The 23663-nt window shown below is 34.8% G+C and overlaps 1 long non-coding RNA gene across 1 annotated transcript in view; it reads right to left on the bottom strand.

Moving 5' to 3' along the window:
• The window catches only part of LOC143676455 (uncharacterized), a 47971-nt gene that overhangs the window by 22158 nt on the left and 2150 nt on the right, over positions 1 to 23663 (bottom strand). The window contains exon 2 of the long non-coding RNA XR_013172096.1: positions 20962 to 21037. This is a non-coding gene — a long non-coding RNA (uncharacterized LOC143676455). The remainder of the gene's footprint in view (positions 1 to 20961; positions 21038 to 23663) is intronic.

Raw genomic sequence — 23663 nt, 5'->3', positions numbered from 1 at the left:
AAAGACAACTCAATTAAAAAGTAGGCAAAAGATTTGAGTAGACTCTCTCCAAAGATACACAAATTGCCAAAAATCACATGAAGAGGCTCAACATCCTTAGCCATCAAGGAAATGCAAATCAAAACCACAATGAAATACTATTTCATACTCATTAGAATAGTGCTATTTAAAAAAAAAGGAAAATTACAAGTGGTGGAGAGGATGTGGAGAAATAGGAACACTCATTCATTGTTGGTGGCAATGAAAAATGGTGCAGCCACTGCAGCAGTCTGATGATTCTTCAGAAAGCTAAGTATAGAACTGCCATAAGACCTGGCCATCCCACTACTATATCCAAAAGAGCTGACAGCAGGTACTTGAAGAGATATGTGCTTCTGCACATGGTGGCATTATTCACAATTGGCAAAAGATGGTACTTAAGCAACCTAAGTGTTATCAACTGAATGATAAACAAAGTGTATATACATACAATGGAATATTATCCAGCCATTAAAAGGAATGAAGATCTGAAAATGGGACATGGATGAACCTTGAAATCATGTTGCGTGAAATAAGCCAGACTCAAAAGGACAATTACTGTATGTTCTCAATGATATGAAATAATTATAATAAGCAGTTTATAGAGTCAGAATCTAAAATATAGGTTATCAGAGGAAAGGGTAGAGATACAAAGTGGGAAATTAAGACTTAAAATATACAGGGTCCCTATCTGGAATGATGGAAATGTTTTGGTACTAAATGGTGCGGATGGTAGCATAATATCATGAATGTAATTAACAGCACTGAAATATATATATCTAAATGTGGATAAATGGGTAAATATTAGGTCATATATATAGTACTAGAATAATTTTTTTTTAAATCCATGGACATACACTACACAAACAGTGAACCCTAAGTTAAACCATGGACTATAATTTATAGTACAATTTAAAAATATGCTTTCATCAATTATAACAAGTGCACCAAACCAATGCCAGGTGTTATCAATAGGGTGGTATATGGTGTTCTGGTTTGCTAGCTGCTGGAATGTAACACACCAGAGACAGACTGATTTTTAATAAAAGGGGATTTATTTCATTAGTTCTTCAGAGGAAAGGCAGCTAACTTTCAACTGAGGTTCTTTCTTATGTGGGAAGGCACAGGGTGATCTCTGCTGGCCTTCTCTCCAGGCCTCTGGGTTCCAGGAACTTTCCCTGGGGTGATTTATTTCTGCATCTCCAAAGGCCTGGGCTAAGCTGCCTGGGCTGTGATATGTTGAGCTCTCTCATTTAAGCACCAGCCAATTAAATCAAACATCATTCATTGCAGCAGGCATGCCTCTTAACCAACTACAGATGTAATGAGCAACAGGTGAGGTTCACATCCATTGGCTCATGTCCACAGCCACAAAACTAGGTTATCTTCACCTGGCCAAGTTGACAACTGAATCTAACTACCACATATGGGAATCCTGTATTTTATGCATAATTGTTGTTTAAACCCCAAATTCTCTAATAAAGGGGAAAAAATTCTTTCAAAGAAAAAGAGGAAAAAAACAAAAACAATGAGATGCCACTTTACATACACTAGGATGGCTATTACCAAAAATCCAGAAAATCACAAGGTTGGTGAGGATGTGCTGAAATTGGAATCATTGTACCTTGCTAGTGGGAAATAAAATGGTGAACTTCTGGTGGAAAACAGGTTAGTGATTCCTCAAAATATTAAACATAGAATTACAATGTGACTGAACAATTCTACTCCTAGGTATATATCCAAGATAACTGAAAATACATATCAACACAAACTCGTATGCAAATGTTCATAGCAGCATTCTTTGCAATAACAAAAGGTGGAAATGATCTACATGTCCATCAACTGAATCAATAAACGTGAGAAATACATACAATGGAATATTTTTCAACCATAGAGAGAGAATAATGTTCTGATACATGCTGCAACATGACTGAACTTTGAAAACTTCATGCTAAATGAAATAAGTCAGACATCAAAGAACAAATACTGTATGATTCCACTTATTCAAAATATCAAGGATAATGCAAATTCTTAGAAACAGAGAGTAGGTTAGAGGTTATCCGGGATAAGGACTGGAGCTGGGGAGTTACTGCTTAATGGGTATAGAGTTTCTGTTTGGGTGATTAAATGTTTTAGAAATAGGTAGTGGAGATGATTGTATAATACTATGTATGTAATTAATGCAACTGAACTTAAAATGGTATACTTAAAATGGTTAAAATGGCAAATTTTGTTATATATATTTTACTCCAATAGAAAACTAAAAAAATCTCACACTGAAAAAAAACTCCAGCAGGATACATATTCTTTTCAATGCCCAAGATACATCAATCTCAGGCCATAAGACAAACCTCAACAAATTTTAAAGAAGTAGAATCACACAAAGTGTGCTCTCTGCTTACAATGGAATCATACCATAAATTAATAACAGAAAGATGTCAAAAAATTCTCCAGACACCTGGAAACTATACAGTGCACTTCTAAGTAAGTGTGGGTCAAACAATGTCTCAAGGGAAATTTTTTAAATGCACTGAACTGAATGAAAATGAGAATAAAATATGTGGAATTAACTAAAGAAATTCTAAGAGAGGAATTTATACTATAAATTCATCCATTTAAAAAAAGAAAAAGTGTCATATCGTAATCTATAGTCTTTTTTTAAATTTTTTAATTAACAAAAATTACAAGAAACACAAACATCCCCAACACATACACTCAGCAATTCACAATATCATCACATAGTTGCATATTCATCATCATGATCATTTCCCAGAACATTAGCATCAATTCAGAAAAAGAAATAAAAAGACAACAGAAAAACATAACAAGCAGAAAAAAAAAATTTTTACATGCCATACCCCTTACTGATCCCTTTCATTGATCACTAGCATTTCAAACCAAATCTATTTTAACATTTGTTCCTCCTATTATTTATTTTTATTCCATATGTTCCTCTCATCTGTTGACAAGGTAGATAAAAGGAGCATCAGACACAAGGTTTTCACAATCACACAGTCACATTGTGAAAGCTATATCATTGTTCAATCATCATCAAGAAACATGGCTACTGGAACACAGCTCTACATTTTCAGGCAGTTCCCTCCAGCCTCTCCATTACATCTTGGATAACAAGGTGATATCTACTTAATGCATAAGAATAACCTCCAGGATAACCTTTCAACTCTGTTTGGAATCTCTCAGCCATTGACACTTTGTCTCATTTCACTCTTCCCCCTTTTGGTCGAGAAGGTTTTCTCAATCCCTTGATGCTGGATCTCAGCTCATTCTAGAGTTTTTCTCAATCCCTTGATGCTGAATCTCAGCTCATTCTTGGATTTCTGTCCCATGCTGCCAGGAAGATCCACACCCCTGGTAGTCATGTCCCACGTAGACAGGGGGAGGGTGGTGAGTCTGCTTGCTGTGTTGGCTGGAGAGAGAGGCCACATCTGAGCAATAAAAGAGGTTCTCTTGGGGGTGACTCTTAGGCTTAATTTTAAGTAGACTTGACCTATCCCCTGTGGGGTTAAGTTTCATATGAAAAAACCCCAAGACTGGGGGCTCAGCCTATAGCTTTGGTTGTCCACACTGCTTGTGAGAATATCAAGAATTCAACTTGGGGAAGTTGAGTTTTCCCCCGTTCTCACCATTCCCCGAAGGGGACTTTGCAAATACTTTTCCACTCATTGATCAAATCGCTCTGGGATTCATCATGGCAACACCTGGACAAACCAACAAAATCTCATGTCCTATACAAAGTTCCATGTACTTAAGGTGTTCAATCAACTATCTACATAGGTTATATTAGGAGATGCACTAGTCAAAGTATAGATTTGTACCAAATAAACATTTTATGCTTTAGTCTCACACATTAGTTGAAATTTTAAAATATTAAGTACCATCTATTTTCAGCACACTGCAGTAATGACATTCTTTTGTTCTTCCTCATGCAAAAACATTTTAAAAATTTGTACATTTAGTCACTATCATTAAACACTCTAGGCACTCCTAGATTACACCATCTCCTAGTCTTTATCGTCTATCTTTCTTTGTGATTTCATTTATGCCTCAGCCCTCCTCCTTCTATCATTTTCATATGCAGCTTCATTCAGTGTTTTAACATAATTGTATTACAGTTAGGTAATATTGTGCTGTCCATTTCTGAGTTTTTATATTCAGTCCTGTTGCACAATCTGTATCCCTGCAGCTCCAATTACCCAATATCTTCCCCTATTTCTATGTCCTGATGGTCTCTGTTACCAACGAAATATTCCAAGTTTATTCACTAATGTCAGCTCATATCAGTGATGTAATCTATATTCTTATTTCAAAATTTTATAAAAAGAACAAAATAAACCTGAAACAAGCAAATGGAAGGACATACAGATAAGAACAGAAATCAAAGAATGTGTAAATAAGACAAAACCAATGAAACAAAGAGCTGGTTCTTCAAAAAGGCCAACAAAAATTGGCAAATCTTTAGCAAGACAGACAAAAGGAAAAAAAATGAGTAGAGAAGACACACATTACCAACATCAGAAATGAATCAGAATATCACTACAGACTCCACAGATATCAAAAGTATAACAAGGAAATACCATAAACAATTCTATAAACAAATTTCACAACTTAGAGGAAATGGACTAAAAAACACAAACTGCCATAACACATACAATATGAAATAGATAATTTCAACAGCTCTGTAATTATTGAAGGAGACCATAGCCACAAATTTAAAAGACTCCTCCCAAAAGAACTCTTCAGACCCATGTGGTTTCACTGAACAATTCTACCAAACATTTAAAGAAGAATTAACCCCAATTTTAAACAATATTTTCCAGAAAACAGAAGAGGGAACATATCCCAATTCATTTTATGAAGCTAGTCTTATCCTGATGCCATAACCAGGCAAATACAGAAGGAAAAATGAAAACTACAGACTAACATCCCCCATAAATATGTGAAAATCCTTAAAATGTATACATTGGCAAATAGAATTTGGCAACATGTACAAGGAATTACATACCATGACCAAGTGGGGTTTATACCAGGGACACAAAGCTGGTTTTATATTAAAAAAACTATTTGATATAACAATACTAACAAGATAAAGAAAAATCACATGATCATATGAGTCAATTCATAAAAAGCATATGACAAAATTCAGCACCCTTTAATGATTTAAAACCTCAGAAACTGAAGGGTACTTCTACAACTTGATAATGCTGAAAGACTGAAATGCATTTTCCCTAAGATCAGGGAACAAAGCAAAGATGCCCTCTCTAAATGTGTTAGAAGTTCTAGTGAGTGCAAAAAGGAAGGAAAGAGATATCAGAAAGAAAGAAGTAACTGCCTGTTTGCAGATGGCATGACTGTCTATGTGCTATATCCTAAGGAATCTAAACAAAACTCCTAGAACTAAGAAGTAAATCCAGCAAGGTTGGAGGATAGAAGATAAACATGCAGAAATAGATTGCATCCATGTACTGGTAATAAACATAAGGATTCCCAAATAAGAAATACATATTATTTATAATCACTCAAAAAAACTGACATACTTATGTGTAAATCTAACAAAACATACATAGGACCTGTATGCTGAAAACTTAAAACTGCTGATGAGAGAAATAAAAGTTCTAAATAAATGGAGAAATGCACTACCATGTTCAGGGGTCTGAAGACTCAAACTAGAAAAGATTCCAATTATCCCCAATTCCTATTAAAATCCCAGCAAAACTTTTTGTAGACATAGACAAGACAATTCTAAAATTTATATGGATGGTATGGAAGGGAGAGCTAAGATGTGATGGGATACTTCCTGAGTGCATTATAAATGAAGATGTTTAAATTTTGAATTAAAGTATCAAGAATTTTTAGAAGGGTAATTAAACATTGCCTGCTATTGCCTCCCCCCCCCAAAAAAAAATTATATGGAAGGCCAAAGGAACTTGAATAGGTAAAATAATTTTGGAAAAAAAAAAAGTGGAAGGGATCAACCCACCTACACAATTTCAAAGCATTACATAGCTACAGTAATCAAGACTGTGATCTTGGAGGAGGGATAGACACGTAAGTCAATGAAACAGAATACAGAACCCAGAAATAGACCTACATTAATATTTTCAACTAGTCTTTTCCCCAATTGACTTTTTCTTTGTGTGTGTGTCCCCAATTAACTTTTGACCAAGGTGCAAAATCAATTTAATGAAGGAAAGATAGCCTTTTAAACAAATGGGACCAGAGTGATAGGAAATCCATAGGTGGGGGCAGGGGAAGTGTGGCGTAGGGAGAGAACCTGGACCTAAGTCTTAGATTTCATACAAAACTTAATTTAAAATGGATTTTGAATTTAAGTGTAAAATATAATACTATAAAACTTTTAGAAAATATATAGGAGAAAATCTTTAGGATATAGGGCAGAGAAATGAGTTCATAGACTTGACATCCAAAGCATGATCCATAAAAGAAAAAAGTGGTTAAGTTGAACTTTATCAAAAATCAAAAACATTTGTTCTGTGAAAGACCGTGTTGAAGGATTGACAAGACAAGCTACAGACTGGGAGAAAATGCTTGCAAATCACCTATCTGACAAAGGACAAGTATCTAGAATATATAAAGAACTGTCGAGACTCCACAGTTTAAAAAAAAAAAAAAAAGCCAATCCCTTCAGTAAATAGACAGAAGACATCAGGTGACGTTTGTTGAAGAGCACATAGAAATGGCAAATAAGCACATAAAAAGACGTTCAAAATAATTTGCCATTAGGGAAATGCAAAGTAAAACTACGATGAGTTATTACCTATTAAAATGGCTAAAATAAAAAAAAATAGCGACCATACCAAATGCTGGGAAGTATGTCAAGTGACTCTAACACTACTTGTGTAAATATAAATGGTACAGCCACTTTGGAAAACAGTTTGGCGGTTAAAAAAAAAAAAAAGCCCAACTACCACACAACATAGCAAGTGCACTATGGATTATTTATCCCCCCATGAAAAGGTATGCTTAGACAAAAGCTATACAAATGTTTTATTCTTAATAGCTCAAAGTGGAAACAACCCAGATGCCCTTCAATGGGTGAATGATTAAACTGTGTTACAGCCATACACTGGAGTAATACTCAGCAATTAAAAGTAATGAAATACTGATGTATGCACAATCTGAAGAATTTCCAGAAAATTACACTGTAAGAATAAGCCAATCATACATATAAGTACATGATTCCATTTATATAACATACTCGAAATGACAAAAGTTTAGAAGCAAAGAACCGAAATGACAAAATTTTAGAAACAGATTAGTTGCCAGGGATTAAATAAGGGGTGGGGAAGTGGGGGTGGCTGTAAAAGGGCAACATGAAGGATCTTTGCGGTGACAGAAATTTTCTGCATCTTGAGGGTATTAAGGTCAGTGTCCTGGCTGTGCTATACCGTACTATAGTTTTGCAGTATGTGATCACTGGGGGAAAATAGGTAAAGGGTACACAAGATCTCTCTGTTTTATTTCTTACAATTACATGTGAAACTACAATTTCCTCAAAATAAAATGTTTAATTTCAAAAAAACTTTCAAAATTGTTAATAAAAACTCCAAAACACAACCAAGTAATTACTTCTGCCTGGGAAATGTGTACCACATTCTATAAAAGGATAATTTTATTGCTTATCTCTGTATTCTTTGTTTCAGGTTAATTAGTTTTGAAGGAGACATTAACATAAAATAATTTGACAGTATTTAATCAGCAATGAGTAATCTTAGCAAAAATATATATATAATTTCCATATTACTTTAAAATTCTAACAAAGAAAATATGACATTTCATAATATTGCACACAAGTAAGATGTGTTTATTCTTCCTACCATATTTCAGCTTGCATGTAAGAACATTTTGCCTCTTAAGAGCAACCTTAATGGACTTCTATATTAAGTTTCCTCCAGCAATACCTCATGACATTACTGATCCTAGTTAATCTTGTAAGTATTCTCATCAGTGTCAAAGGAAACTATGTTGAAGCAACCATCTGTTGAAGACTGAAATCTTAAAACTCTCTACAAAAATAATTAGCTCAACACTTAGATTTCTAGTGCTTTTTTTTTTTTTGAGAAAAAAATCAAATACACAGAAACATTTGCTAGTTACTTTCTTAGCCAATTTTCTTAATATCTCTCTGGCTCCATTTCTTCACATATAAAATTGGGTTAATTCCTGACAAATGTCCAAAGAAACTAAAAATACGGAAGTTAGTAATAATATTGGACAGAGAACAGTCATTTTATAAGGAGAAGTTTCAATACTTGATATTTCTAGGACAGTAAAGTGTAAGTAAAGCAGTATAATTTGGCTGGAAACTATGTCATGCTGCTCTTTAAAATCTCTGGTGATGCAATGGTGGCTCAGTGGCGGAATTCCTGCCTGCCATGCCGGAGACCCAGGTTTGATTTCTGGAGTTTGCCCATGCCAAAAAAAATTTTTTTCTTGAACCAAAGAAAGGTTCTTTCTGGGAAAGAGAACAGATTTCTGGCACTTTCTCCATAGAGTAGCAAAATTAGAGAAAAACTCATAAAGGGATGTTTGAAAATTGCTCTAGCATAAACTGTATCATGAAACCTGTTATGGGATACCATTGTTAAAGAGCACAAACATGCACATTATGAGGTAAATTATGAAAAAATGCAGGAAAAACTGTCCTTCAAAAAAAGGACACCGTCAAAGTTTACTTTCCACATAACTTCCCCTCTGCATAATGTTCATATTACATGCTAAAGACAAAATGCAAAGTTGTTAAGAAAAAGACAATGAAAATGACGGGTTTATACTTAGGCTCGATCATTTGCTAGCCATAAAGACCTTGGTCAATCTTCTTCATGTCTCTAAGTTTGAATTTCCTCATCTATAAAATAGGGTAAGAATATTATCATACATAAAACACTTCAGGGAGTACTTTTTATGTTTAAAAGCTCAATAAACATTAGTTAATGATAACCTTACTTAATACAATTTTTCTTCAAGAAGCGTAAAGGTGATAATTAACGAGGTATAATTTTACAATCTTTTCTGAAAAGGCCAAATATAAGGATTAAAACAATAAAAATGCAAAAAAGGCTATTAGAATTGAAATAATTTACACAGTTTTGCCTGAATTTTGTGATTATTCTAAGAAGATATTATGCACTATGTTCCATAAATATTTGAAGACAGCATCATAATTTCCTGTTTAGATCATTTATGGCAGTATCAAGCATAAAATTAAAAATACATATTTTATCAAATAATCCTCATATTCATTAACAGATAAAGTAAATGAATACTTTAAAAAATTGCTTATCCTACCTAAAATATTGGTCAACTCAGATAAACATGAATTTATCTCTACAATGGTCAAAGGACTTATCTTTAGAAACCCATTTGTAATAGATAAACCACATTATGAAATCTTAAGATTGGAAATTACACCTCCAAATATGAAAACATTTGGGCCTGGGAAGAAGAAATTAACTAAGAAATTCTATAATTGTAAGTAACAGCTGCACAGTCAATATTTAATCACTATCTTGTGAGACAGTTCAGTAGTGGAAGACAGGATTAACATATTGCTTTAAAACATTCCATTACTTTCTGCATCTGTTTACTGATAATAAAAGACACAGCTGTTCTAAACGAAACACACTAACAGGTGTAAACTGCCTATTTGACATTTTACAAAAAAGTTACTCCTCATTTCCTTTTGTAATACTCTAAAATTATACTCCAAGCACAGCCACCAATAACGTAAAGAATTTTTTTCATACTGATCTGGATGATTGTAGTCATTGAGAAAAAGATGTGGTATATGCTCCTTTGTCCATGAATTCAATATTATTTTTAAACAGTATACATCCTGAACTAATTATAATTACCCCAGATGTGTTCCACAAAAATGGTCACACATTTAAATAGGGTTTCTTTAGCAACTGTTCTATATCAAATTCACTGCAGAAAAGCATCAAAATTATGGAGTATCAGATTCACTATGTTTAAACTACAAACGATGATGAAACTTGAGTTTATAACTTATTTTGATAAGTACTCCAGATAATCTGTACCCATATGTATTTAATCCAAGTACATGAGGAGATTCAATACTTTTATAATAAATTCACAATTATCATTCACCTGAAGCACTGCAAAGTAACCAAAATTTGTGAATGCTATAAATGTAATTTACATGGCATTTAGATTTTCTTTCCTGTTTATTTTTTGTTTCTTTGATTTTCAAATGTAATATATAACAATCAACCTAAAATGGTCTGGGTAAAAAAGCCAACTCCCTTCTAGTAATTTAATAAACCTGAACATGTAATTTTTATAAATTACTGCAGTGATATTATAAGGCAATTACATAATCAGTGCCTATGAAAACATTAAAGTACTGCTGATAAGAAACAACACAGTGAAATATTTTAATCATTACATTTACTTTTTTGGGGGGGATGCATGGTCCAGGAATTGAACCCGGGTCTCCTGCATGGAAGGTGGGCATTCTAACCACTGAACTACCTGTGTACTCCACATTAATTAATCTTTTTTTTTTTTTTTGCATGGGCAGGCACCAGGAAACAAACCCTACATTTACTTTTAATATGTAAAACTTAGAGAGGAAAAGTTAAGGGAGAATATCAGAGGAGTCCAAAGTGTTTCAGTAGCTTTCTTTTCTTTTCCTAAAATAAAGACATTTGTCAAATTAGCTAAAGAAAAAGAAGTTCATCAACATGTACATTTAAAGAGTCCGACAAACTGTCTGTATTTCAAGATATATACCTGAGAAAAAACATGTAAAGTATACACATTTAGCTTATTCAAGATTACAAAAAATGCAGATCTTTCCCCAATAGTTTCCTGTCCTCTTTAACTCAGGTACAGATTATTAAATTCAAATAAACTAGTCCATCTATGGCATTGCAGTAAAGTGTTCTCAGCCAGGTCACTTGGGTGCAACAGTTTTTCAAGCCCTGGAAAATAACTTTGACCAATGAAAATGTAGGAACCAATTTTTTATATTAGAAGAATTTAAACTATGGGATCTAATAAGGCTTAACTTTGCTTAAACTGTGGTAAAATGATGACATGTTACTTAGAAACATACCATGGGCTATGTAATTTTCTGATTTATAAACCATTCAAAGTATATGGTTGATATTTCAAATCACATGAGACAAGAATTCATGAGTGGTTTAGACTTCATAAGGCCTTCGGTCTTCATAAATTTAATTACTATATGTTACTATTTATCTAAGCTACCTTAATAATTATCATATTTAACTTATTGCAGCGTGAATTAGAAAGTTTTAACCTTTAAAGCAATTAGTGGATGGATGTTTCTAATAACAAAAATCCTTTCTTTACTGAATTTTCTAATCATATGGTATACAGTTAATTTTGTCAAATTTCTAGATTAAACTCTGGGCTATTTTTCTAGTACATATAAACATGGTCAGAATCACAAGATACTGGCATCAGGATTTACATTACATAGCACTTGAGAACCCCCTGAAATCCATCTAACAATCAAATAATGAGTCACATTTTCTGTGGCTAGAAAAATTTTAGGAAGGCAAGAGATGAATAAATTCACTAAATCTTTCATCATTCAATAATCTTAACCCATGTACCTCCATCTCAATCTCAAAAACTGACATACTTTCTCCAAAACTAGTAACAAATATATTATTATAATCATATGTTCAAATGGGTTTTGATAAAATGATAGCATAGGCACAGCAAAGTTCAACTTGTCCTATAAAATTGTTCTTCAAAAACCCCAAAGTACTGACTGCAATTCTTAATAACCAAGATGTGATTATCCATCTGGTAAATTCTGAGGGCATGACTGTTAAGTCTAAATCATCTCCTTCCCTTCCAATTTCTAGTATGCAACATTTCTCAGATGGGGTAAAATTCTTCCCATACACTCTCTAGTTTTGGATTCAAATAAATTTTTGTATCAGTATGTAAATCCCTAGAGAGCAGTACATAGGAAACTTCCTGTAGGAAGCTTAACTTAAACCCATGGAATGAGTTCTGCCTGTCCTTTACTTGAGATGTGAACAGTGCTTTAAAAGGCAAAATATAGGGGGTGCAAGCATATTTTGTTCAGTGTTCAGTGGTAGAATTCTCACCTGCTATGTGGGAGACCTGGGTTCGATTCCCAGTCCGTGTACTTACCGAAAAAAAAAAAAGAAACACACAAAACAAAAAAATTCAACAAATGGTGCTGCAATAACTGGATACTCACATGGAAAAATAATGAAATGTGACCCCACCATACAGCATACAAAATGAAAACAGAAAAATACATACAAAAAGAAAAGATACTGTGGTAAGACTTATGTCAGATATGTCCAATTGCTAGTGCAAGTAAAAAATTACAAATAGTACTTATAAATGCCTTTCTTTTTTTTTCTTTTGCATGGGCAGGCACAGATAAATACCTTTTTAAAAGTTACATTTATATTGATTACATATTTTTTTTACAACCAAAAATAAAAGCTGTGTCCTTGCTTTCACTGAGAGCTTAAATAAGTGACTTTTAGTTCATTTGCAATTTAATTATTGATATTCATTTTAAACACTGATTATCAATAAAGAAAACTCAGCTTGCTTCAATTCTTACAATTCAATAAAACATGATATCTATAAATACAGTAACAGATTAATAATGCATATTAATCCAAAGGAAATTATATTTTAAATAATAAATAAGTAAATCTTAAAGAACTATAAATTTATTTTTGAATACATAGAATCAGAATAGGTCAAAATACTGCCTATTAAAATTCAAGATATTTTCAAATTGTTTCGTGTGCTTTTTAATTTTTTCCAGATTAAAATAATAATTAAATAATAATTAAAAATAAAAACTCAAATGTCAAATATGACATGTTAACATATACTGAAAGACTATCAATGCATTACTTTCGATGTCAGATTCTCTGACAGTGAGAGTGAGCAAGAGAGTGCCTAAGCTCGCAGACTCAGGAATGAATATTTTTTGTCATCTCTACATAGATTCCAAATTCTTATGATAGTGCAATTGGTTATGAAAGAACATTTTTGCTTAGAGCTACTGATTTAAATTCATTATTGGCTTGAATAGGACCACTTCTATTTGTGAATCAAGATTTTTGTGATACTATGAAGTCAAAACCAAAAAAACACCAACGTACACAGTAAGGAAGTACACTCTACCCAAGGCTGTCACCCTTTACTCCTGTCAAGCTAGTTTCTAACACTCATTGTTCTTACAATAAATGGGCATGGGAAAACTGGATATCAATAGCCAGAAGAATGAAAGAGGACCCTTACCTTACAGCTTATACAAAAATTAACTCAAAGTGGATCAATCAAACACCTAAATATAAGAATCAGTAACATAAAGTTCCTAGAAGAAAATATAGAAAAACAGCTTCAAGAGACCTAATAATAGGAGTTAGCTTCCTAAACTTTATACTGAAGCACAAGCAAAAAAAAAAAAAAAAAAATAGTAAATGGTAACTCCTCAAAATCAAATGCTTCTGCACCTCAAACGACTTTATCAAAAAGATGACGAGGCAGCCAACTCAATGAGAGAAAATATTTGGAAATCACACATTGAACAAAGGTTTGATATCATGTATACATAAAAGAAATCACACAACTCAACAACAAAAGAACAAGCAACCCAATTCTAAAGCAAGCTTTAGACATGAACAGACATTTTTCTGAAGAGCAAGTATAGATGGCTCAGAAGCACATGAAGAGATGCTCATTCTCATGAGCTATAAGGGAAATGCAGATCAGACTACAATGAGATACCACCTCACACCTGTAAGAATGGCTGCTATTAAACAAACAGGAAACTACAAATGTTGGAGAGGATGTGGAGAAATTAAGACACTTATGCACTGCTGGCGGGGATGTGTAATGGTACACATGCTATGGAAGACACTCTGGCGGTTTCTCAGAAAATTAAATATCAAGTTGCCTGATGACCCAGCAATACCACTACTCGGTATGTACCCAGAAGAGCTGAAATCAGTGATACAAACAGAGATTTGTGCACTAATATTTGCAGCAGTACTATTCACAATCACTAAAAGATGGAAACAATCCAAGTGCCCATCAATAGATGAGGAGGTTAACAAAATATGGAATATACATTCGAAGGACTACTACACAGCAATAAGATGAAATGACACCTGAACCAGGTTACAATCCATTTTGTCACCTTAAGGACATAATGCTGAGTGAAATAAGCCAGACATGAAAGGACAAATGCTGTATGATTCCACTTTTACGACCATGGTAAAAGTAAAATCAGAAGCTTTATAATACAGAATATAGGGGACCTAGAGATACACAGAAGCTTGAGATGAGTGAATAGTTTGCTAATGAGGCTGAACTTAATTGTAAGGGAATAGACAGAAGTGAAGGCGGTTCACCAGTGGGTCTATAAGTAATATTACCATATTGAAGGTGAACATGATTGAAAGGGGTTGTATAGACTCGTGTGTCCCACCAATTAACACAACAATTATAATTAAGTTCTTGCATGAACTACTGCAATGGTATGAATCTTGTACAAAGAGTGTATAATTTCAGGGTATATGGGGAAAAATATTACTGCATTTCCTTTAACAGGAAAACATCAACAGTACTGCAGCAATATCAGGGGTACATAATAGGAGGAGGGACAAGAGTTAGGGGGAGAATTAGATTTTCTATTTGGTGAGGGGGAGTTTATTGGTTATCTTTCTCTTGGGAACAATGAAATTATCTAAAATTGAGAGTGCTGATGGACTGCTGACTTTGGACATTATACAAGAGCCCCAGTAGATGGAGGTGGCTGAAAGATGCACTGATTGAGAAGTAGGTTGGCGAGGTGCTACTACAAAAAGGAATGAAGTTGTGAGGCATGCAACATTTTGAGTGAACCTGTGGCACATATGGCGAGGCAAAATAAACCAGAAACAAAAGAGTGAATATTGTATGATTTCATTTAGAAAATACTTATAAAAAATTGGAACCTAGATTGTATGCTTTTATAGCAGTCACATTTAGTCCAGTATGGTAATTGTTATTTATGGATTCTGAAGGGCTATTTTATATATGTTTTAACCTGGTATTTAGAGACAAGAATAAAGCAGATTGTGTTGGGATTAAGGTAATTCATATTACAAGGGTAAGGAAGACATTGCCTGTATTTTAGAACTTCACTACTCTTTGAGACCAAAGGAAGAAATATTTATTATGTCCAGAAACTACATTTTCTGTAGCACATAATCAAACTCAACCTGTCTGGATAGATCATTTAAACAATGCAAACACAGGGGGCCCAGAATAAGAAGGAGAGCCTTTAATTCTGTACAGCTTAATGTAATGCCTGGATACATCCCAGAGTATATTAAGCATATAATAAAAAAGTATTGGCAAAGCCCCTTTAGGGATGGGAAAAAAATTATGGAACTATAAAACTTTACCACCAGGGAAACCCCGGATACTGTGCCAAACATAAGGGACACCCAAATTAATAGGCCAAGCCCTTGATCTTGAGTCTTGCTCTTGTGAAGCTTATGTATGTAGCACAGAAGCTTAGCCTACTATAGGTATGCTAACAGTTACCTAAGGAGGACCTCTTTTGTTGCTCAGATGTGGCCTTTCTCTCTCTCTCTCTAGGCCCAATTCTGTAAGTGAAATCATTGCCCTCCCCACTACATGGGACATGACATGCAGGGATAAAAGTCATCCTACTGGCATGGGGGAAGACTCCCAGGGATGAGCCTAGCCCTGTACTGTGGAATCAACAATGCCATCCTGACAAAAAAGGGGGAAAAAAGCGTAACAAATAAGGTTAGTGGCTGAGACAATTCAAATAGAGTTGAGAGACTACTCTGGAGGTCACTCTTAAGCAAGCTTCAGTTAGACACTGCTACCTATCATAACTTGTCAAACCCCAACCAAACCATTCCTGCCAATCCTAAAGAACACCTAGGGCATTATATAAGATTCTACAAAGGGTTCATGCACTAGGGTAACTTTCCAAAACCTACAATCTCCAGATTGGTACCTGGACAGATAAGTCCTGAAATGCAGAGGGACCAGCCTTCCCAAACATAAACTACTTCCATTCCCCTATTCCATATTATCGACAGCCCCTTCCAACATGAAAAAGTTAGAATTGGCATAGCCCAAATACCCCTAATGAGTGGGAGAAAGATCAAAGGTGATGTGGAGTTATACAGAGAAGGTTGGGTTTAACAAATAAGTATGAGTGCTGAATCATAATAATGGTATTTCTTTTTAGCCTCCAGTAGCTTAGAGTAACTAGAAATAAAAACCTAAAATTGTGTATCACAACCCATATCAAACTCTGAAATCTGTTCTACAACTAATTGTTGCTATGTACGTTGAAATGTATTGCTTTTATGTATATATGTTATTTAAAGAGAAGGAGGAGTATAACAGAGAAGATAGGACTTAACAAATGAGTATGACTGCTGAATCATTATACTTGTATTTCTGTTGGTCTCCTGTGTCATGAAGCAGCTAGAAGAAAAAAATCGAAAAATCGTGAACTGTAACCCATACCAAACTTTAAAACCTGTTCTATAACTACCTGTTAAAATATACTTGGAAATTTTTTGCTTTTTGTATATATGTTATATTTCACAATAAAAAAGTAAAAAATAATTTATATGAATCCATGTCATAGGGCATAAGTCTTTTTTAACATTTGGAAGACAAAATTTTGATATAAAAGCCATTTAAGGAGCGGTACCAAAAAATTTCACATTAGGAAAAGGAGAATATTTCAGGCATAAGAAACAATTTAGGAGGAAAACTAAAAGTTGAGGCAGGATGATAAAAGAAAATATAATTGTCTGGTATGATTATGAGGAGAGGAAGAATAGGTGAGATCTGAGAAAAATGGTTCTAAAATTGAGGAAGTAGTCTCAAGATCTCCTGAAGGACTGAGCTTTAGTTATTTCCTATTCAAAAATAGGAACTTTTGAAAATGCCCAAAAGAAGATGTGGTTGTCAATTTCACCCTCAAAATGTATAGGTAAAGTAGGAAAAAACATGTATATTCATTCTATAGGAAAGGGGCACTACATGTTCAGAGAAATTAAAGTGAATATTTACTCATAAATGTGTTACAAAGTATAGAAAGAGTATACGTATTTGCCCTAAAGCTGTTGCAAAATTCACTCATCTTTCAAAGACTCTGTATATAAACACCTGATATTAGACGTATTTGTTTTGTTTTTTACCAGACGTGATTAGTCATACCGATTTTTATTTTTAAATACGGCATCTAGTGCCGCTGATAGCTTCAGCCAGGCCGCGCGACCGGTACACTGGGTGGGTTTGGGGCGAGCTCGCAGGAATTAACCTGGGTAAGCTGGAGCCGGCGCTTTCCCCAGCCGGCAGTCGCGAGAAGTCGTCACTCAGGCCAGATGCGGGTTTTAAGCTTTTATTGTTACACTCCGGGATGGGCCACCCGGGAACCCGAGGAGTGAGACGTCTGGGGTCCGAAGACCCCGGGGCTCGGACGACCCAGAGCGGGGTAAGCGTGGGGCTTAAGTACTCTCGGGGAGGGGTGGAGTCTTGGGCGCACATGTCAGGAAGGGACAGCCAATCACACAAGGCAGGAGGCAGTTGCTAGGCTGAGGGCTTAGGTTAGGTATAGAGGAGTGAAGAGAATAACAGGAAGGCTTGCAGTTTAGTGGTGAGCTACGGAAATGGGCGGTCTACAACAAGAGGGGGAAGGGGGGAACAGAGAGGGGGGTTACAGGTACGGAGGGCAGAGAGTGAATGTAGAGAGGGGGAGAAGGATTAAAAAATTTTAAGCATGGCTAGGCTCCAGTCCCTGAGAAATATGCCACAATCTAGAGTCAATCTTGGTCTACTACTTCACAAAGGATACAGATATGCAGCAAACAAGTTAATTTTCTAAAGGTCACTTTTATTGAGCCTCCACCAGGCTCTTTCACATAATGTAGCCTAATTCCATTGTTGGTACAGTAATTTATGCACATAGACTCAAATTGAGTCACCTGTAATGCCTACGTGGTATCAAGTCCTATTGAGTCTATCTACACTAATCTTTTTTCCTCCTTTCAATTTTCATGGTCACTATCCTAATTCATGCAGTATCTGTGCTCTCACTAGGACATCAGGTCTCTAACTGGATTTGAGTTCCCCACCCGCTAGTTGCCACAGTAGTATTTCTATGGCACAGTTCCGAACATGTTTCATTGACTAGCTCCATCATTTTGTTCCCTGTCAAGAATGCCTTTTCTGAGTTGTTAAAAAAAAATAAGAGGGAGTGCCAAGGTAGTTCAGTGGTAGAATTCTCGCCTGCCATGTGGGAGACCTGGGTTCGATTCCTGGCCCATGCACTAACCCAAAAAACAAACAAGCAAAACAAAAAAAAACAAACAAAAATTCAACAAATAGTGCTGCAATACGGGATACTCAAATGGAAAAATAACTATGTGACCCTGCCATACAGCATACAGAAATAATAATAATAATGATAATAATTTAAAAAACCCTCCCTAGCCCCAAAGGCCTAGTTCAAATGAAATTTCCTTCATGAAGTTGATGTCCCTTGCTGATGTGATTTTCATTTATGGTGAACCTCCCCTACACTTTTGCTCCTTTCATTTAGGACTAGTTCTAATACAGCTATTTGTGAACTTTTCTTAATATACTAAAATATTCAGAGGACAGTGATTACTGCTTGTTTTTTTTGGTTTGTTTTTTATTAAATGTTGAATCCCCAGAGTGTTTTTGTAGGTACTGAGTGAAATACTGAGTTTTTAAAAGGCACTAAAATATAAAGCTCAAAGGACAGTGCCCTTAAGAAACAAAATATAGTAGTGGATAAAAGAAGAGTGTCTCAAAAGGTTATGTACTGTATGATTACATTTATATAACATTCCTGAATATAAAATACAATAGTGATGGTGAACAGATCAGTGGTTGCCAAGGTTTAGCTGTGGGGAAGTATGACTATAAAGGGGTGGCAAGAAGTTTTTTGAGGTAACAGAGCTGTTCTGAATCCTGATTGTGGTGGTAGTTACATGCATCTGTATGTGTGTTCAAATTTAAAGAACCATATATCAAAAGAGATCAATTTTACTCTATAACTTAAAAAAAAAAGTACCCAGTTGGATAAATGTGTGATAAGCAAATATAGTAGGAAGTTAATGTGAGACTCTAGGTGATGGGTGTGAGTGTTCACTGAACAATTCTTTTAGCTTTGTGGATGGAAAATTTTCATAATAAAATATTGGAAAAAAACTTAAGAAACAATTGTAAGGTGCCCTTAAGAAACAACTGTGGGGAGTACTACCTAGACAAATCATGGCATGAATTAAAATGGAAAAAAAAGTTAACACTCAATAGAAAATATAATCTCTTCCTCATTTACACTTGATTACATGGATAGGTGACCGCATGGATAGTTGAGAATGGAAAGAGATTATGTGACAGGACCTGAAAATCAGATCTATAAGTAAACAATCCTCCAAAGCAATATAATCTGCAGTTTCAAGGGCATGACCATAAAACATGACTCATATATAAATCATTTAATACTAGAACATTTCAAAGAAAAACAGAAATGCTAGAAATTGAGTAACTGATATTACCAAAAAAAACCCAAAATCATAACATTATTTGTATGAAAATTTAAGATGAATTTTCAACCCCTATATACTGATCATTTCTCAGAAGACCAAGACATTTTAGGAATAAATTCCTCAGGTTAGAAAATATAACTGTTGGATAATCTATTGCTACATAACAAACCACCCTAAAAGGCAGTGCCTTAATTTATCTTTCACGGTCCAGGGGATGATGAACTCAACTGGATGATTCCCACTTGGCCTCAGATAGTTGCAGTCAGAAGGCAGCTGAGGCTAGAGACATCTGAAAATCTTCTTCACTAGACTCCATTTCTCAACGAGGCAATGGCTTGTGTATACTAAGAGAAGACCTGATGGTAGTCATCCTAGAGCAAGCTATCTCAGTAATGCTTTTGAGATATAAATCTGACTTCTTAAATAAAGGATGATGTCCCATTAGAAAACATAAATCTCACCAATAATAATAGAGTGCCATAAGTAGTCTCATAAATCTGAGTATGTGGTTTTCAGTGTATACTGGCATTAAATATTTATTTAATTCTATTCTATTTTAAGAAGCTAGCATTTGATCAAAGGAGTATGTATGCGCTTGTTAACCCAAGTGTGGACCCTGAACCAAGAGCATCAGCATCACCTGGAAACTTGTCAAAAATGCAGAATATAAAAAAAAAAAGCAGAATATCAGGCATTACCCTAGACCTACTGAACCAAAATGCATATTTTAATGAGGCATCCATTAAAATCTGAGAAGTCCTAACTTAGGCCATATTCATATGTGAGTATACACAGAGGTATCCTCAAACTCATCAACTGAAGAAACCTAGAAAACATGAAGATACTCTTCTTCCAACTTTGGGGCAACGAAGGATTGCACATTTTATTTTGTTTTTAGTGGGAAAAATAGCCAAAACTTGATTGCTCCTACAAAATCTTTGACAATTTTTTTTTTTTAATCTCATACGCCAAAGAGCATCACTATGCATTTGGGAAAGTGTTTATCCTATAACAGCTTTTTTATATGACTAAAGAAACTAAGGAGAAAAGACCAAAAAAAAAGTGCAAAGAACTTAAAAATAGATAATAAATATCTATATGGATTTAATGGTTTACATATAAAAATATGAACAATTTTTTCAGGATTATTAGCAAATTACTTAAATTATACTTTTGGAAGAACACCATCACTGTCTTGCAAGTTAAGTTGCTGCAGTTTACCAATGTCTCTAAATAAAATGAACTTTTTAAAAGAATAGTAAATTAACTTGTGAAAACATACCATTTTCTTCCAAAAACATGTTTAATCCATTCTAAATTTCTTGACTGTTTCTTAATTTGTCATTCATTTGTATGATCTAAATTACAAAACAAAAATAAAATACTGTGAGGAGGTTCTTTAAGTTCAACATTAAAGATAATTTAAAGTCACCAGCTCTTACATCTTATTAAGCATGTGGACATAAATATTACTTAGAAAATAATATTTGAAGATTTAAATCCTTTACAAATAAGAACTATTTCATTTAAAGGAATTAGAAACTTTAGGTTAGCTTCCAAAAGGCACCAGATTCAAACCTAAATTAAAATTTAAACACCTAATTTATATTTTAAAAAAAAAGATACTGTATGGTTTTCCTTCATCTGAATGGAACTCAAAAGGATTAGCTGAAAACTGTACTGACATTCCAGTGTAGAAAGGAAAGGCAAAAGAGTCTCTATTCTTTCAGTTATATAATAATCACCATACTTATAATTAGTCAAAATGTGCAGGGGATGGAGGAGTCTGCAGTGGAAGAAAGCATTTTGCAATTTAATCCTATTATGGCATCATCCCATCTAAACTGAAAATGCTGCAAGGCTATGAGGACCTCAGTAACTCTCAAATTTAGTTTCTCTACTTAATACTACAGATCCTTTAACACCTTTTTTGAGTCACTCAAACTATGAATTCTCAAGCAGCCTGATAACTTGCTCTCTTTGCTCTTATAAACTGGTGTAGTGGTTTGAAGATGTTATGTACCCCAGAAAAGGCCAAGTTCTTCTAATCCATTCCTGTGGTGTAGGTCCATTGTAGGTGTTTTCAATTGAGAGGGGACCTGCATCATTTAAGTTAGGTCTTACTCTCCTTACTGGAGTCCTTTATAAGAGGATAAAAGATATACAGAAAAAGCCCAGAGATGAAACTCAGAAAAGCAGAGAGATGAAATTAAGAAAAGCACCCAGAGAAAAGCCCTTGAGAAGCTAAAAGAGGACCACAAAAGCTCAAGGAAGAAGCCACTAGAAGCAGAAGCAAAAAACAATGAAAACTGGGAGCAAAGGAACAGCAGATGTGGGCCATGTGCCTTCCCATGTGACACAGGTATCCCGGATGCCAGCAGCCTGTCTTCAGAGTCCAGGTATTGTCCTGTTGATGACCTGGGTTGGACATTTTCACAGCCTAAGAATTGTAAATTTTAAGTAAATAAATCCCCATTGTAAATGCCAACCCATTTCTGGCACACTGCATTCCAACAGCTTTAGTAAACCAAAACACTTAGCTAAAGTGTTCTAAACCTTATTGTGTACTTCCTTGTTTAAAATTTTGAATGATTTCCCACAGTCCCAATACCCTAAGGCCAATGAGACCTTTTATGATCAAGGTACTGCCTATCATTGTAATTTAATCTCCATTTATCCTTCAAGATCCAATAAAGCAGAATTTCCTGCACTCACCAATGCATGGGCACGTGTTATTCACACTGCCTAAAAGACCATTCTTGTCTGTCTTCTCCTGGATAAATTCCTCATCAATTTTCAGATTGAGTTCCCTCCATACATTTTCCCCAAGTTGAGAATAGATGCTCTCTCTATGCTTCTATAGCATATTATACATAGTACATTATACCCTTCTTCATAGCATTTATCACATTATAGTTCTTAGTTTGCCAGGACTACTAAGATAAATACCACACAATGAGTTAGCTTAAACAAAGGATATTGTCTCACGGTTTTGGAGGTTAGAAGTCTAAAATCAAGGCCTTGACAGATCATATTTTCTCCTGCAGTCTGTAGCATTTTGATGCTGGCTTGCCATAATTCTGGGGGTTCCTTGGTTTGTATATCTGCCTGTCACATGGCTTTTCCTTTCTCTTTAGTCTTCTGTGTGTCTGTCTAGATTTCCTCTTCTTATAAGGACTTCAGCCCACCCCAATTTGAACTGGCCTCATCTAAATAAGTTCTTTGAAGATACTATTCACAAATGAGTTCTCACCTTAACTAATAACATCTTCAAAGGGTCTATTTACAAAAGGGTTCACACCCACAGGAACACGGATTAAGATGTGAACATGTCTTTTGGGGGGGTATGACTCAATTCCCAACATACTGTAATAGTTTATCTCCTCAAAAACTGGAAAACAAGTTTCTCCTCTCTGTATTCTGTGTACAGCCACAAGTGTAGCACTCAATGACGGTCACTGAGTTAACAAAGAAATGAATACCCAATTGAAATGGAGACGGGAGAGTCTCTTACAGTGATTTTGAGTCCAAATTGAGTAGGTTGGAAGAAATCTACCTTCTTTACCCTGATCAATCTAAATGACCTTATGAAAAAATGGTCATTTTAATATCATCAATGGTAATGAAGAAATAATTAACTGAAAAGAGATCCTGCTATTGAATATTCAAGACAAAACAGGAGGAAACAAAATCACAGAATGTTAGAAATGACTGGACCCTTGGAGATCAAGATCAGCATGGGTTTCTTTTAGAAATGAAGAAATGGAGGTCTAACAGCACAGCCGGGTCTTCTAAGTTCCAGTTTAGTGTGTTTTGTTTATTGACACGGTGGTTTTTACTAAAAATCAGTAAGAAAACACATGGCTGAAAGAAATGAACTTGAGATTGTCAGGGGGCACTCTAATATAGGATAGGGCAGTGGTTCTCCAAACTTGGTTCATGGACTAGTAGTATCAGTATTACCTGATGTTCTAGTTTGCTACC

This window comes from Tamandua tetradactyla, chromosome 3, assembly GCF_023851605.1.
Source record: "Tamandua tetradactyla isolate mTamTet1 chromosome 3, mTamTet1.pri, whole genome shotgun sequence".
NCBI classification, from domain to species: domain Eukaryota; kingdom Metazoa; phylum Chordata; class Mammalia; order Pilosa; family Myrmecophagidae; genus Tamandua; species Tamandua tetradactyla.
This window is presented reverse-complemented; position numbering and strand designations above follow the sequence as displayed.